This window comes from Zingiber officinale, chromosome 7B (assembly GCF_018446385.1).
Source record: "Zingiber officinale cultivar Zhangliang chromosome 7B, Zo_v1.1, whole genome shotgun sequence".
Classification (NCBI taxonomy): Eukaryota; Viridiplantae; Streptophyta; class Magnoliopsida; order Zingiberales; family Zingiberaceae; genus Zingiber; species Zingiber officinale.
In genome coordinates, this window is record NC_055999.1 from 48,235,192 (window position 1) to 48,248,723 (window position 13,532).

The following is a 13,532-nucleotide window of genomic DNA, read 5'->3' on the forward strand; positions in this document are numbered from 1 at the left end:
ATCCAAATTAAACTAATTGAGTTGGACTCAATTTGATTCATGTGTTCAATGAGTCTAATTTGAACTTGGATTCATTGAGTCAATTTAATTCAATGAATAGAGATTCATTAAATTAAAATTGACTTGAACCAATAGTTAGATTTGATCAACCATGGGAGAGAAGTGGTCAAGTTTGACTTGACTTGAGAGGGGAGATGAAAGGTCAAGTTTGACTTGACCATTGCCACCTCATTTGTGAGTTGGCATTAGGTGGGATAATGATTATGTTCCACATCATCAAGGTTGGTTTATGTGTGTGCCATCTCATGAGGGAAATCAAGAGTTGTGACTCTTGGAATTCCATGGAGTTTAAAACTCCTCATGAAGTGGCCGGCTGCCATTCAAGTGCTGTGAGTTTCATTTTTGGTTTGTAACTCCATCTTCTTCCTCATCTCATCTTCTTCTCTCCCTCTCCTCCTCCTTGGCCGAACACCTTTAGTGTGCTAGCACACTCTAAGTGTTTTCTCCATCTCTATTGTTCATGTGGATACACATAGAGGGGTGTTCACTTGACACCCTTGAGATCCGGCGAACCTTGGACGAGCGGGATAAGCGAAGGGCTTTGCATCAAAAGTATAAACTCCTAAACATGTAGATCTAAAGTAGATCTAGGATTAGAAAAACTTGTACATGTAAAATTTTAATATTCGCACGGATCCAGTGGCATGAGATTTCGGGGTTTCCGCAACACAAAAGTAATTTTTGCGGCTCGAAAAACCCAACAGTTGATTTAGGGGAAGTGATTCTAGGAGTTTGGTTTCATTATGATACTAGTTAATGTCCCTATGTATATTGTTCATCTCCTTACCTCCATGCCTACTCTTTGTAGGATTTCTAACTAAAGTTTGACACAACCCCACAAAGATTACATCGGAGACTTTACCCAAGTTCTAACACCATTAAGTAAAGAAGCAACTCTCGAAAATCTAGTCTCCCCAAGTATACAATTCTAGAGTTACCTGATTTACTTTCTAATAGTAAATTAATGTAACTAAGTAGAAGAGGTAACCTAAAAAGTCCGGTTCAATGGCTACCCTTTGTCACAGGGCTCCCTGATCATACATTTCTAGATTATACAAGTTACTTCCTAACATTACTTTTGGAAGAACCCTCTAAACTCTAAGTAGATATTCCTTTGTAGAGAATTGGTCTCCTATCAAGAGGATCATTCTAAAAAGTCTGCTTAAAGGGTTACCCCCTATCGCAGGGCTTCGCAGTCATACAATCTAGCACTTCTCATCTACAAGGTGATCAATTCACCATAATCCATATGCATACACCATAAACATATTTCATCAAACGTGTATAAGGAAAAACATATATAGAACATAACATAAACACTTCATTGAACAAAGAAATGACATATACATAGTTCATACATCAACATCACATCATAAATACTCCCTTCATCCTAAGAATTAGAGAATCTACTCCATTGCAAAGATATACAAATCAAAGACACAAAATGAATAATTCTTACATTTAAAATATGAGATAAAGAAAAAGAAATGCTTATCGAGGAGACTGTTAGTGTCTTCAAGATGTTTCCTTGCTCTAGAGGAGGACAAATGGTGCAGATTAGTGAAGAGGAAAGCTTTAGGGTTGACCCTAGAGGGGAAAACCCTTCCTAAAGGAAGGGGACGGAGCCCCAAACTAAGGATAAATGAAAAGGGGAGGAGTTCCCCTTTTATAGGCATGAGGCTGTGTGCCACTATCCTTAGGCATACACGGTCGTGCCTTTTGGCACAGCTAGGCCGTGTGTCATACTACTCGGATGGGACACGACTATGCCTCTAGTCACGACATGGCCTTGTGGTTTGCTAGAAAGAGAAGCACGATTATGAAATTAATTTTGGCACGACCAGGTCATGCCCCTTGTTGAGAAGAGGGACATGGTTATGCCTTTTGGCATGGACAGCTTACTAGATTTCTCTATGTTTGCTCCAATATGTGTCTTTGCCCCATTTTTACTCCAAATTATGTCATGTCAATTAAAATATACAAAGAATAGATATTTGAATAAATAGAATGGAAGTATGACATAAATAATGAAATAGGGTGCAACAAACATATATTATATTCATGAAATACAAGTAGATGTACATCTAACAATACCTAGAAACATATATAACTTATGCACATCACTCAACAATGCGATAATAACATGACATTGCTATAAGCTCAAACGAGCCTAGCCTTGGGGTATCATTTAGTTGCTGCTTTCAATTATGATTGTTTTCTTTTTGTGCTAAAATACTCTAAGGTAAGTAGGATTGTTACCGAACTTGATTTTTTTTAAAAGAAACGGATTAATAGTGATTGCCCAACAAAAGTAGCCAAACTATCTTCGGGCCTTAGAGTAGTAGCCATAAGGTTTTGAACCAAGTAAAAACCATCGTATCTTTATCTTTTCTATTTACTTTCCACTGCATGACTTTGGTTTTATGAGTGAATTATAAACATGTATGAAGCACGCTATTCACCCCCCAGTAGTGCTTTCTCGATCCAACACTCAAGGTCTGAGGCTGAGCAATAATTCTTTCATCAATCCATCTCTCTTCTGCTGCTTCATTCATGCAAGTCCTACAGCTATGATGTGCATAAATTATATATATTTTTGGGCATTGTTTGACACATATCTACTTATATTTAATGAGTATAATCTATGTTTATTACACTCTATTTCATTATATTATCATACTTCTACTTCTATTTGTTCAGATATCTATTCTTTTCTTATTTTGATTAACAGAATGCATTTTAGAGTAAAATAGAGTAGAAGCGGAGTGAATTGAATGCTGGTGCAAATCAACAGCCAAGGCAGTGCTAAGAGGCACAGTCATGTGCCTCCTCAGAGCTGCCCTCAGCATCCCCCACAGGTAGGTCATGCCCTGCTCCAGCAAAGATCCACTCTATGGACGTGCCTTGAGGCACAACCATGCCATTATCTACAACAAAACACATGGTCGTGTCGTGCCCAAATGCATAATTGTGTCTCTTAAGCTTAGAGAAAGACATGATCCTATTATACCATGAGGCACGGTCGTGCCTCATCTCCTAGAGAAGCACATGGCCTGGCTGTGCGACCCTGGGCCATGGTACACATGCCATGGTCATGCCTTGAGGTAAGGTTGTGTGGCAGAGAACATGAGGAGGTCGTGCCCCTCCTCTATATAAGGGGATCTTCTCCCCTTAGGTCACATCCTTGGTTTGGGGCTCTACCCCCTTCTTTTAGGAAGGGCTTTCCACTCTAGGCGATGTTGGCTGATACTCGGAATATCGTACTGGTTCCCCTGTACAAAAATTTTGTATAAGTCCTGAACCATTCCTAACAACCTATTATGTTTTTTATAAATTAAATTAGGAATCGTAAATAGAACTTAACATTATTGATTCCAAATTTAACTTATCTGTTCTTAGAGGTTTAGACTTGGATCGCAAACGATACTTAACATTATTGATCCAAATCTACCCATGTTACAAATTCAATTAAATATTAATTTCATAGATTGGCTTCCAGGTTAAACATAGCGAGGCACTAGGCTTTCTTGGGTATGGGAGCGTCCACCACTTCCTAGACAAAGCCTTTCAACGAAATTTAATATTTAATTTCCTTATAGTAACCCTAGGTTTAACCAAAAGGAACAATCGAATCACAAGATCGAAAAAAAACAAAAGAACACAAACTCGAATCACAAATTCAAAACCTAGAATCATATGCCTCTTGTGTTTGGTATTTCAAAATCTATACAAAGAAAACTAGTATGATGCGGAATAGAATTACTAGTTATACATTTCTTTATAAGCAACAACCTCTTGATCTTCTATCGTATTCCTCTTCTTATCTCGGACGTCGTGTGGGCGATGATCTACTGAGATGAGAACCACCCAAGCTTCCTTCTTCTCCAAGCAAGTTTCGGCCACCACAAGAACTCCAAGAGAAGATGAGGTTCGACCACCACCACCAAGCTCAAAGGGATGCTAGAAACAAAGCCTCCTATCTCTCCTTCTTCCTCTAAAAAAATACAGCCACCAACCAAAACCCTTGAGATGAAGATGTCGTCGGCCAAGGAAGAAGAATAAGAGACAGAGAGGAAGAGAGGGGCCAGCCACCAACCAAGGAAGAGAGGAACCAAAGAAGATATCTTGTTATGAGGTGAGACACCTCTACCCTCTCTTTTATATTCCTTGGTCTTGGCAAATAAGGAAAGTTTTATTAAAAACTTCCTTATTCTCTTTGCCAATGAAAGTAAAGTTGAATAAAATTTCCCTTTCAAACTATATATGGCTGACCACCTTAATCCCTCCAAACAAGGAAAGTTTTAAACACAAAATTAAAACTTCCTAATTTGTTTCCGGAAATTTTTAAATAAAAATTTCTCTTTTGAAAATTCCCTTCATGGTTGGTCATAAAAGGAAACTTTTATAAATTAAAATCTCTCTATTAAACATGTGGATGATTTAGAAAAAGAAAAGTTTTCTCTAAAATTAAAATCTTCCTTTCAATCTATAAATAAGGAAAGATATCAAATATTTTCTTAATATTTTGTAGAAACTATAAAAGGAAAGATTTAATTTTAAAACTCTCTTTTAAATCATGAGGATGGTTACAAAAAAGGAATGTTTTATCAAAAATTAAATATTCCTTTTAACTACAAATAAGGAAAGATATCAAACCTTTCACTTAAACTTTTGTAGAAAACTATAAAAGGAAAAATTTAAATTTTAAACTCTCTTTTAAAGTCATGGCTTCCACATAAGAAATATTTAGAAAATAAAAACCTTTTAATTTATTGTGGTCGGTCACACCAAGCTTGGGTTCAAGCTAGGGCCGGCCACCTAATGAAACCAACTCACCTTGGTTTGGTCGGCCCTAGCTTGGGCTCCAAGCTAGACTTGGCCGACCACCTTAAGGTGGGTAAGAAGGTCGGTATGGGTGGGTATAATACTTTATAAATAAGAGACTATGATAGGGACCGAGAGGAGAAATTAGTTTTGGTCTCTCGATGAAATTAAGATTCCCGTGTTCGCCCCGAACACCCAACTTAATTTCATCAATAATAATTCATACCACTAAAGAATTATTATTGAATTACCGCACCAATCCCAAATTACATTTTGGGCTCCTTCTTATCATGAGTGTGTTAGTCTCCCTGTGTTTAAGATATAAAATGTCTACTAACTAAATGAGTTACTGATAACTCACTTAATTAATATCTAGCTCCAAGCGTAGTACCACTCAAACTTATCGTCATGTCGGACTAAGTCCACCTGTAGGGTTTACATGACAATCCTTATGAGCTCCTCTTGGGGGCATCATTAACCTAGATTACTAGGACACAGTTTCCTTCTATAATCAACAACACACACTATAAATAATATCATTTTCCAACTTATCAGGCCTATTGATTTATAGAACTAAATCGCACCCTTTAATAAGTCAAAGAAATAAATATTAGATATATGTGCTTGTTATTATATCAAGATTAAGAGGACACACTTCCATAATAACAAAGGTCTTGTTCTTTTATGCAGTCAGTATAAAAAGAACTTACCTTAAATGATCCAGCTCAATACACTCTAAGTGTACTAGTATAATTTTATAGTTAAGATAAACTAATACCAAATTACACTACGACTATTCCAATGGTTTGTTCCTTTCCATCTTAGTCATGAGCCACTGTTTATAATTTATAAGAAATTGATAACATGATCTTCTATGTGTGACACCATACACCATGTTATCTACTGATATGAGTTAGGTTTCATGGATCCCCGATAAGAAAGGGAAAGGATATAATCAAGCAGAGGAGATAGATCAATATCGACCGGGATATACCTCAGAGGAGGTAGGCCAATATCGGCCGGGATATACCTCAAAGGAGGTAGGCCAATATCAAGCAGGATACACTTTCGAAGAGGAAGAACAGTATCGGCCGATATATACCTCCAAAGAGGTAGGTCAATATCGGCCGGTATACACCTCTAAGGAGGTAGGCTAATATCGGTCGGGATATACCTTAGAGGAAGAACAATATCGATCAGCATATACCTCTAAGGAGGTAGGCCAATATCGGTCGGTATATACCTCTAAGGAGATGGGCCACTATCGGCCGGGATATACCCCAAAGGAGGTAGGCTAACATTGGCCGGGATATACCTCAGAGGAACAACATCGATCAGCATATACTTCTAAGGAGGTAGGCCAATATCGGCTAGGATATACCTCAAAGGGGGTAGGCCAATATTGACCGAGACATGCCTTTGAGAAGGAAAGCCAATACCGACCGGTTTGACTAATATCTTGAAATGAAGTTTGATAAAACATGGCCCAGGGCTAGCTAGAATAATAAACATAAAGGAGCCCAGACAAGCATTGCCCCAGGAGCCCCATAAGAGGTAATAATAATTGATCAAACCTAACTATGCTCAGCCTTAATCAACACAAGAAACATTAGAATATTAAGTTATCTATGATGTAGTAAAAACAGGAGGGACGAGTAGGAAAGGTAGAAATGCTTTAGAAGAACTTGTGAACCAAAGGAGCAAGAAGATGTTTGCAGTATATGATTGTATGACAGGTGTTATATGTTTTGGCGGGAAATGTGTTTTTAGACTATTTTGCAGGTACTAGACGACAAAGAAGGTACATCTGGGGTACAAAAAAGATTCCTTAAAAGTTGTTTTCCACAAGTACGCAGCTTACATCATCTCATAACAAACTCTAATAAACCGGGGTCCACTTCATGACTACGGAGGTTATATGAAGTGGTATAAAAAGGGGAATCCTCTCCATTGGCAAGGTAAGTTCACATCATTGTGCACATTCATAAACCTAATTTTTCTACTGTTCATCTTCTTCCTCTTCCTTCCACACCAAGAGAGATCACTGACTTGAGCATCGGAGGGCCTAGCCAGAGATTCCCACCCTGGTCTTAGGTCACTGACGGTAGTGTTGGTCGGTCTCTTGTGTGTAGGAAGCCTTGGGAGCTCCGAATCTGGGTGTTCTTCGATCGGATCTCTTCATCGCCATTGGTATCTTGCATCGAGAGGACACTCTTGTGGCTTCATCTTCTTGGATCCGCTTTGGGTTTCTCAGATCGGTGTTCCATAGGTATTATTCTCCATCAGCAGTAGGTTTTTTCTCCCGGCTCTTCGTTTTGTCCAGCTTCTCAGACAGGATCAAATTTGGCGCCGTCTGTGAGAACTTTACCTGAATCTGAGACTACAAGATGGAAGAGGCTGGAAATGCAAACCTACTTACCATTAGCCGGGAAGATCTACATTTCCTCATTAATTCTCATGTTCAGAAAGCCTTGCAACAACAACAACAACAACTTCAAGCTCATACCGGAGCTACTCTGCCAACGGCTCATAATCCAGCAATTTCAACTACTGAGCATCGAAAAGGAAAGGAGCCGGAAGAAGAGGAACATGCATATTTTCCTCCAGCTGCAGTTTCTCCGAAAAGACATCCACGAGCCTTTCTTCGCACTCCCATGGAGCAGGGGGGTCGGAGGCCTGTGTTTCAAGAATCCTCTGGTGAAGCACCGGACAAAGAAAAGCGTAAGATTAAAATGATAACTAGTGATAGCTCACCAGAAAAAGTCATCTCCCCATTCTCTCAAAGTGTACTGGATAATCCGCTTCCTAAGCGGTATCAAAATCTTTAGATCGGCGAGTACACTAGAACAACAGATCCAGAAGATCATCTATTGAAATTTGAGAATGTAGCATTATTACAACAATTCTCTGACGGGGTGAAATGTCGGATGTTTCTTACTACCCTCGGGGAGCCGCACAATGTTGGTTCAAGAGACTGCAAGAGAAGTCTATCAAAAAATTCAAAGACTTCAAGAAAGTTTTTCTACACCATTTTTCCAGCAACAAGAGGTATCATAAGACTCCTTGGAGTCTATTTTCAATTAAGCAAGCATCCAAAGAGTCCATCCGAGCCTACATCAAAAGGTTCAATCAGGTAGCTATCGATGTACCTAATGCTACCACTGAAATCTTAGTAAGTGCTTTCTCTCAGGGTTTAAATGATAATGATTTCTTTAAAGACTTAGTGAGAAATCCTCCTCCTGAATCTCAAGTAATCTTAGTAATTTTGATTCCTTGATTAAGCATGCTACTAAATTCATTAATGTGGAAGAAGCTCAAGACGCCCGTAGAAAGGAGGGCGTTACTTCTTCTCCTACCCTGATTAAGGAGAAAGCTCCTGCTTCTGTTCCTCCACCAAGAGGACCTAGAGCAACTCATCCACCTCACCATCAGCCAGAATATCACCCACAGGCAGTACAACACGTAGAGATACAGCTAGAGGCACCAAGAATATGGTGCACTTATCATAAAACTAGCAGTCATCATATTGAAGACTGTTTTGTTTTAAGAAATAAACGAGCTAATAGGGAGCGTTATCAAAGGCAAAATTATTATCATCAACAGTACCCTAGACAGCAAAGTCCACTCAAATTGGAATATCGTCTGGTCGAGCCTCAGCAGGATGCATTATCGGCCCCGGCCGGTACAAGCCAAGTGTCGAAAAAGGCTCCTTCTGAAGCCATGACGACTCGACAGGAAGAAAACAAGAGTAATGCCGCTCGGGGCAATATCAATATGATTGCGAGCGGGCCCACTGATGAGGATTCTAATAGGGCCAGGAAAGCACATGCCCGAAGACTGAAAATTCATGCCATGGGGTGTAGCATGGAACGAGCAGCTGGTCTCGAGATAAGTTTTGGGCCTAGAGATCTTGAGGGGGTAGAAATACCCCATGATGATGCCCTGATTATCAAAGTCGTGATAGCCAACTACGCTATTTCTCGTACCTTCATAGACACAGACAGTTCTGTCAATATTATATTCAAGAAGGCTTTCGATCAATTACAGATTAACCCTAGTGAACTTCAACATATGGTCACTCCTCTATATAGATTCACGGCAACGAAGTACAACTGCTGGGTCAAATAAAGTTGGCCATATCTCTAGGAGAGGAGCCTCTGATGAGAACAAGGAGATCTTATTTCATGGTGGTAGACGCCCCGTCCTCTTATAATGTGATACTGGGTCGACCGACCTTAAACGAGTTTATAGTAGTCGTTTATGCTTTTTGTCAGAAAATTAAATTTCTTGTTCATGACCAAGTCGGGGAGGTGCGGGGTGATCAGAAGACAGCCCAAAAATGTTATTTAGAAATAGTTCTGGCTAAAGCTAACGCTGCCCGAAAGATTCAAAGAATGGAAGTCAATGCCATTCAGGAGAAGTAGCCTGTTCTGGTTTATGAAGAAAAGGAAGAAGTTCAGATCCAGACCGGTCGGCCTGAAGCTATTACATATGTTACGACTGATCTTGATCCCACTCTGAAAGCCGAACTGGTACAATGCATAAAGAAGAATAATGATGTTTTTGCCTGGACGCCCAAAGAAGTCTCAGGCGTTTCTCCTACAGTCATGGAGCATTCCTTACATGTCTTCCCAATGCCCACCAGGTCATGCAAAGAAAGAGGAATTTTAGCGCGGAACAAAACCAAATCATCAAAGAAGAAATAACTAAACTTATGGAGGCTGGTTACATCAGGGAGGTACAATTTCCTAGCTGGTTAGCTAATGTGGTGTTAGTCTCTAAGCTAGGAAACAAATGGCGAGTATGCATTGATTTCTGAGATCTCAACAAGGCTTGCCCAAAAGATTATTATCCATTACCCAAGATTGATCAATTGGTAGACTCCACTGCTGGGTGTGAGTACATCTCTATGCTAGACACTTATCAAGGCTATCATCAGGTTCCCTTAGCTAAAGAAGATCAAGAAAAAGTCAGTTTCATAACATCTGAAGGTACTTATTGTTATAATGTTATACCCTTCGGACTAAAAAATACAGGAGCAACTTATCAAAGGCTTATGAATAAGGTCTTCCAGAAGCAGATTGGGAGAAATATGGAAGTATATGTTGATGATATCTTAATTAAGTCTCTTCAAGCTGTTGATCTGTGCAGGGATGTAGAAGAGACCTGCAAGACATTGAGACAATATGGGCTCAAGTTAAATCTGAGCAAATGTTTATTTGGAGTGAAAGGGGGAAAATTCCTGGGGTATATGTGTTGGAACCCCAATGTTGTTTTGGTGTGATCAACAAGTTAAGTTAGGTCCTGTGTGTATTTAACCTTGTGTCTAAGTGTGCAGGAGCTTAGGAACACAGGTAGTCGAGCGGAAGACGCAGCTAGCGAGAAGGACGGCAGCCCGAGGGACGAGGTGCTGCGGAAGAGTACACCGGCGGACGAGAAGGAAGCGTGCGGCGATTCCGAGGGACGAAAGCCGGAGCGGAAGATTGCTCGGGGAGCAAGAGACGCAGCTAGCGAGAAGGACGGCACGCGGTGCGTCTGAGGGACAAAGACTGCGGATGAGTACGCTGGCGGACGAGAAGGGAACACGCAGCGATTCCGAGGGACGAGAAGCCGGAGGGAAGCCCGCTCGAGAAGATCGGAACTTGGGTTCGGGTGAGCCCTTTTCCGGATGGCAGAGCTAGATCACCCAAGCAAGCGGATCCGGAGTAGAAGACCCGGACCGAGCTGAACCAAACCGGAGCAGTGGTCCCCGGATGAAAAAGTCAACGTTGGTTGACTTTGGGGTCCGGGGCGCCCGGAACCCTTCCGGGCGCTCGGACCCAGTATTTTGACCAGATCGAGTCAAAACTCGATCTGAATGTTGGGGGATAAAATTTATCCCCTCCAGGACACCCGAAACCCTTCCAGGCGCCCCGACCAAGGCTATAAATATAGCCTTGGTCCAGAAGCTTTGAATCAACTCAATAATTAGCATTCCAAACAATTGTGCGCTCACTGTTCTAATTTAGCTTATGTTTTTGTGCTTTCACCGGTGTAAGAGGCTTCTCCGCCCGAAGGAGTTTTTAGTGCGATCACTTTCCTTGGTTTAACAACCTCCCCGGTTGTAACCAAGTCAAACACGGTGCCTCGTGTCTTTCTTGTATTTCTGCTTAGCTAATTTTATACAAGTGTTAGTTTATGAGTTCGAGAAGGGTTGCTTTTGTTTTTTTTTACAGGGCTATTCAACCCCCCCCCCTTCTAGCCGACCCAACGGTCCTACAAGTGGTATCAGAGCCGAGGAGCTTCAGGAGGACTAATCGCCGAACGAAGCAACGAGATGGCCGGACCAAGCATTCACCCGCCGAAATTCGAAGGGGATTTCGCCACTTGGAAAAAACTTATGCAGGTATTTCTTACAACAGATATTGAATTATTTTTAACAATGAAACTTGGCTTTCAAGCTCCAAAGGACAAGGAAATAGATAAATGGACAAAAAAGGGGCAGGCCGACTTCGTGGCGAACGGCAAAGCAGAGTACCATCTGCTAAGCGTTCTTCCGCCTCAAGAAGTCAACAGGATCGGTAAATACAACTCTGCAAAGGAACTTTGGGAGAAGTTCCTCGAGTTGCATGAAGGAACGTCCGAAGCAAAGCTCGCCAAAAGAGATATGCTTCGCAATCAGCTCACCAGCCTGCGACTTGGGGAAGACGAGTCAGTCGCGCATCTGCACTTGAGAATAAAAGAAATCATCATCGGACTTTCGAATCTCAGAGAAAAGGTAAGTAACCGAGATTCGCTCAGGTACGCTTTAAATTCCTTTCCTAGAAATACCAAATGGGCATCATTAGTAGATGCATTTTACATTTCTAAAGATTTAGAAAAGATTTCATTAGAAGAATTATTTTCAACATTTGAAGTGCATGAGTCAAGATGTGCAGGAATGAAGGAGCCTAAAAACAACGTCGCCCTCAAAGCCTCGAGAGATGAACCAGAATCGGAATCCTCTCTCGACGATGAGGAAATGGTAATGATGATGGTAAGAAGATTCAAGAAACTTTGTAAATCTAGATCTACTAACCATCTGCAGGGGAAAAAGAAAAGGACAATTCACTGCTACCACTGCGATGAAGAAGGGCATGTCAAGGACAACTGCCCCAAGATGAAGAACAAAGACAAGGAAAAGGGTAAGAAGCCTATCCAAAAACGAAAGGCCCTGAAGGCGACGTGGGACGATACCTCGTCCAAATCGGAAGGCGAAACATTTTCTGGACTCGCACTGATGGCAAGTCATCAAGACGACGACTGCGATTCAAGCTCTTCCGAAATGAGCATCGAGAGCATCGATGAAGGGGAGACACGTCGGAAGAAAGCAGCAGCTCAGGGGGAGAAACGGACAACGAGATCGACAAGGTAAGTCAGGTACGATCTCTTCGTCCCGATAAAATGTTTAAGTTCGTTAAACTTTTAACAAAAGATTGCTGCAAATTAGAAAGTGAAAATAAAAATTTAAAAGTAATTCTAGCTAAGTCTTGTCCCTTAGAAGAATTAGATAAATTAAAAATAGCAAATGAAAAATTGAAATTTGAAAATGATGATTTGAAAATTCAAGTAGATAACTTGAAAAACTATGCATGTTCATCTAAAACCAATTTTAGAAGATTTAATAATTTCAATTGGTACTTTAAATATCACCTGGGACAAATTAGGAACATTTCAAGAAAATATGTCCCTAAAAGCTTTTTAATTAATCCAGTAGGGTGGAACCTATATTGGGTTCCTAAATCATGCCTAAACTAAATTGTAAAATTAGCTCTTTAAGTGAGAAAATTAAACAAAGAATTTCCTTATGAGGCTTTGTCAAGGAAGTGGTTGTTGCTCCAATAACCAAGAAAGCCTAGTGCCTCGCCACGACCTGAAAGCCAAAATATTGAAATAAATGTTTAATTAACTTACTAATAAAACATTAATACAAGAATTAATTAGTGCTTTAAAAAGGTTATTCAAAACATTTTATTTCAGAAATTTACTTAGAATTTTTTCCCCTAAGTTTTTTTTGTGGTTAAAAATTCTCAAAAATTTAAGTTAGGATTTTTTTAGGATTTTTCTTACTTAGAAAAATTCTCAAAAATCATTTCTTCCTAAGATAAAAACTTTTTCCTGAAACAAGAAATCTCAGCTTAAATAACTTAGAAATTTTTTTTACATTTCTTTCTATGTTTTTAAACCCTTAGATTGTTTTTTCTTGGAACCCCATTTTTTTTGTGATCAATGGGGGAGAAAGGAAAGTACAAGTCTAGGGGGAGGTAGATAGATTTATTTATTTTTATATTTTCTATCTTTTTGCACTTAAATTACAAATTAAGTTAATTTACTTAATTCTATTTTATGTCTATTTTAACCCTAGCTTAACTTGGGTTGATCACACCAAAAAGGAGGAGATTGTTGGAACCCCAAGGTTGTTTTGGTGTGATCAACAAGTTAAGTTAGGTCCTGTGTGTATTTAACCTTGTGTCTAAGTGTGCAGGAGCTTAGGAACACAGGTAGTCGAGCGGAAGACGCAGCTAGCGAGAAGGACGACAGTCCGAGGGACGAGGTGCTGCAGAAGAGTACACCGGCGGACGAGAAGGAAGCGTGCGACGATTCCGAGGGACGAAAGCCGGAGCGGAAGA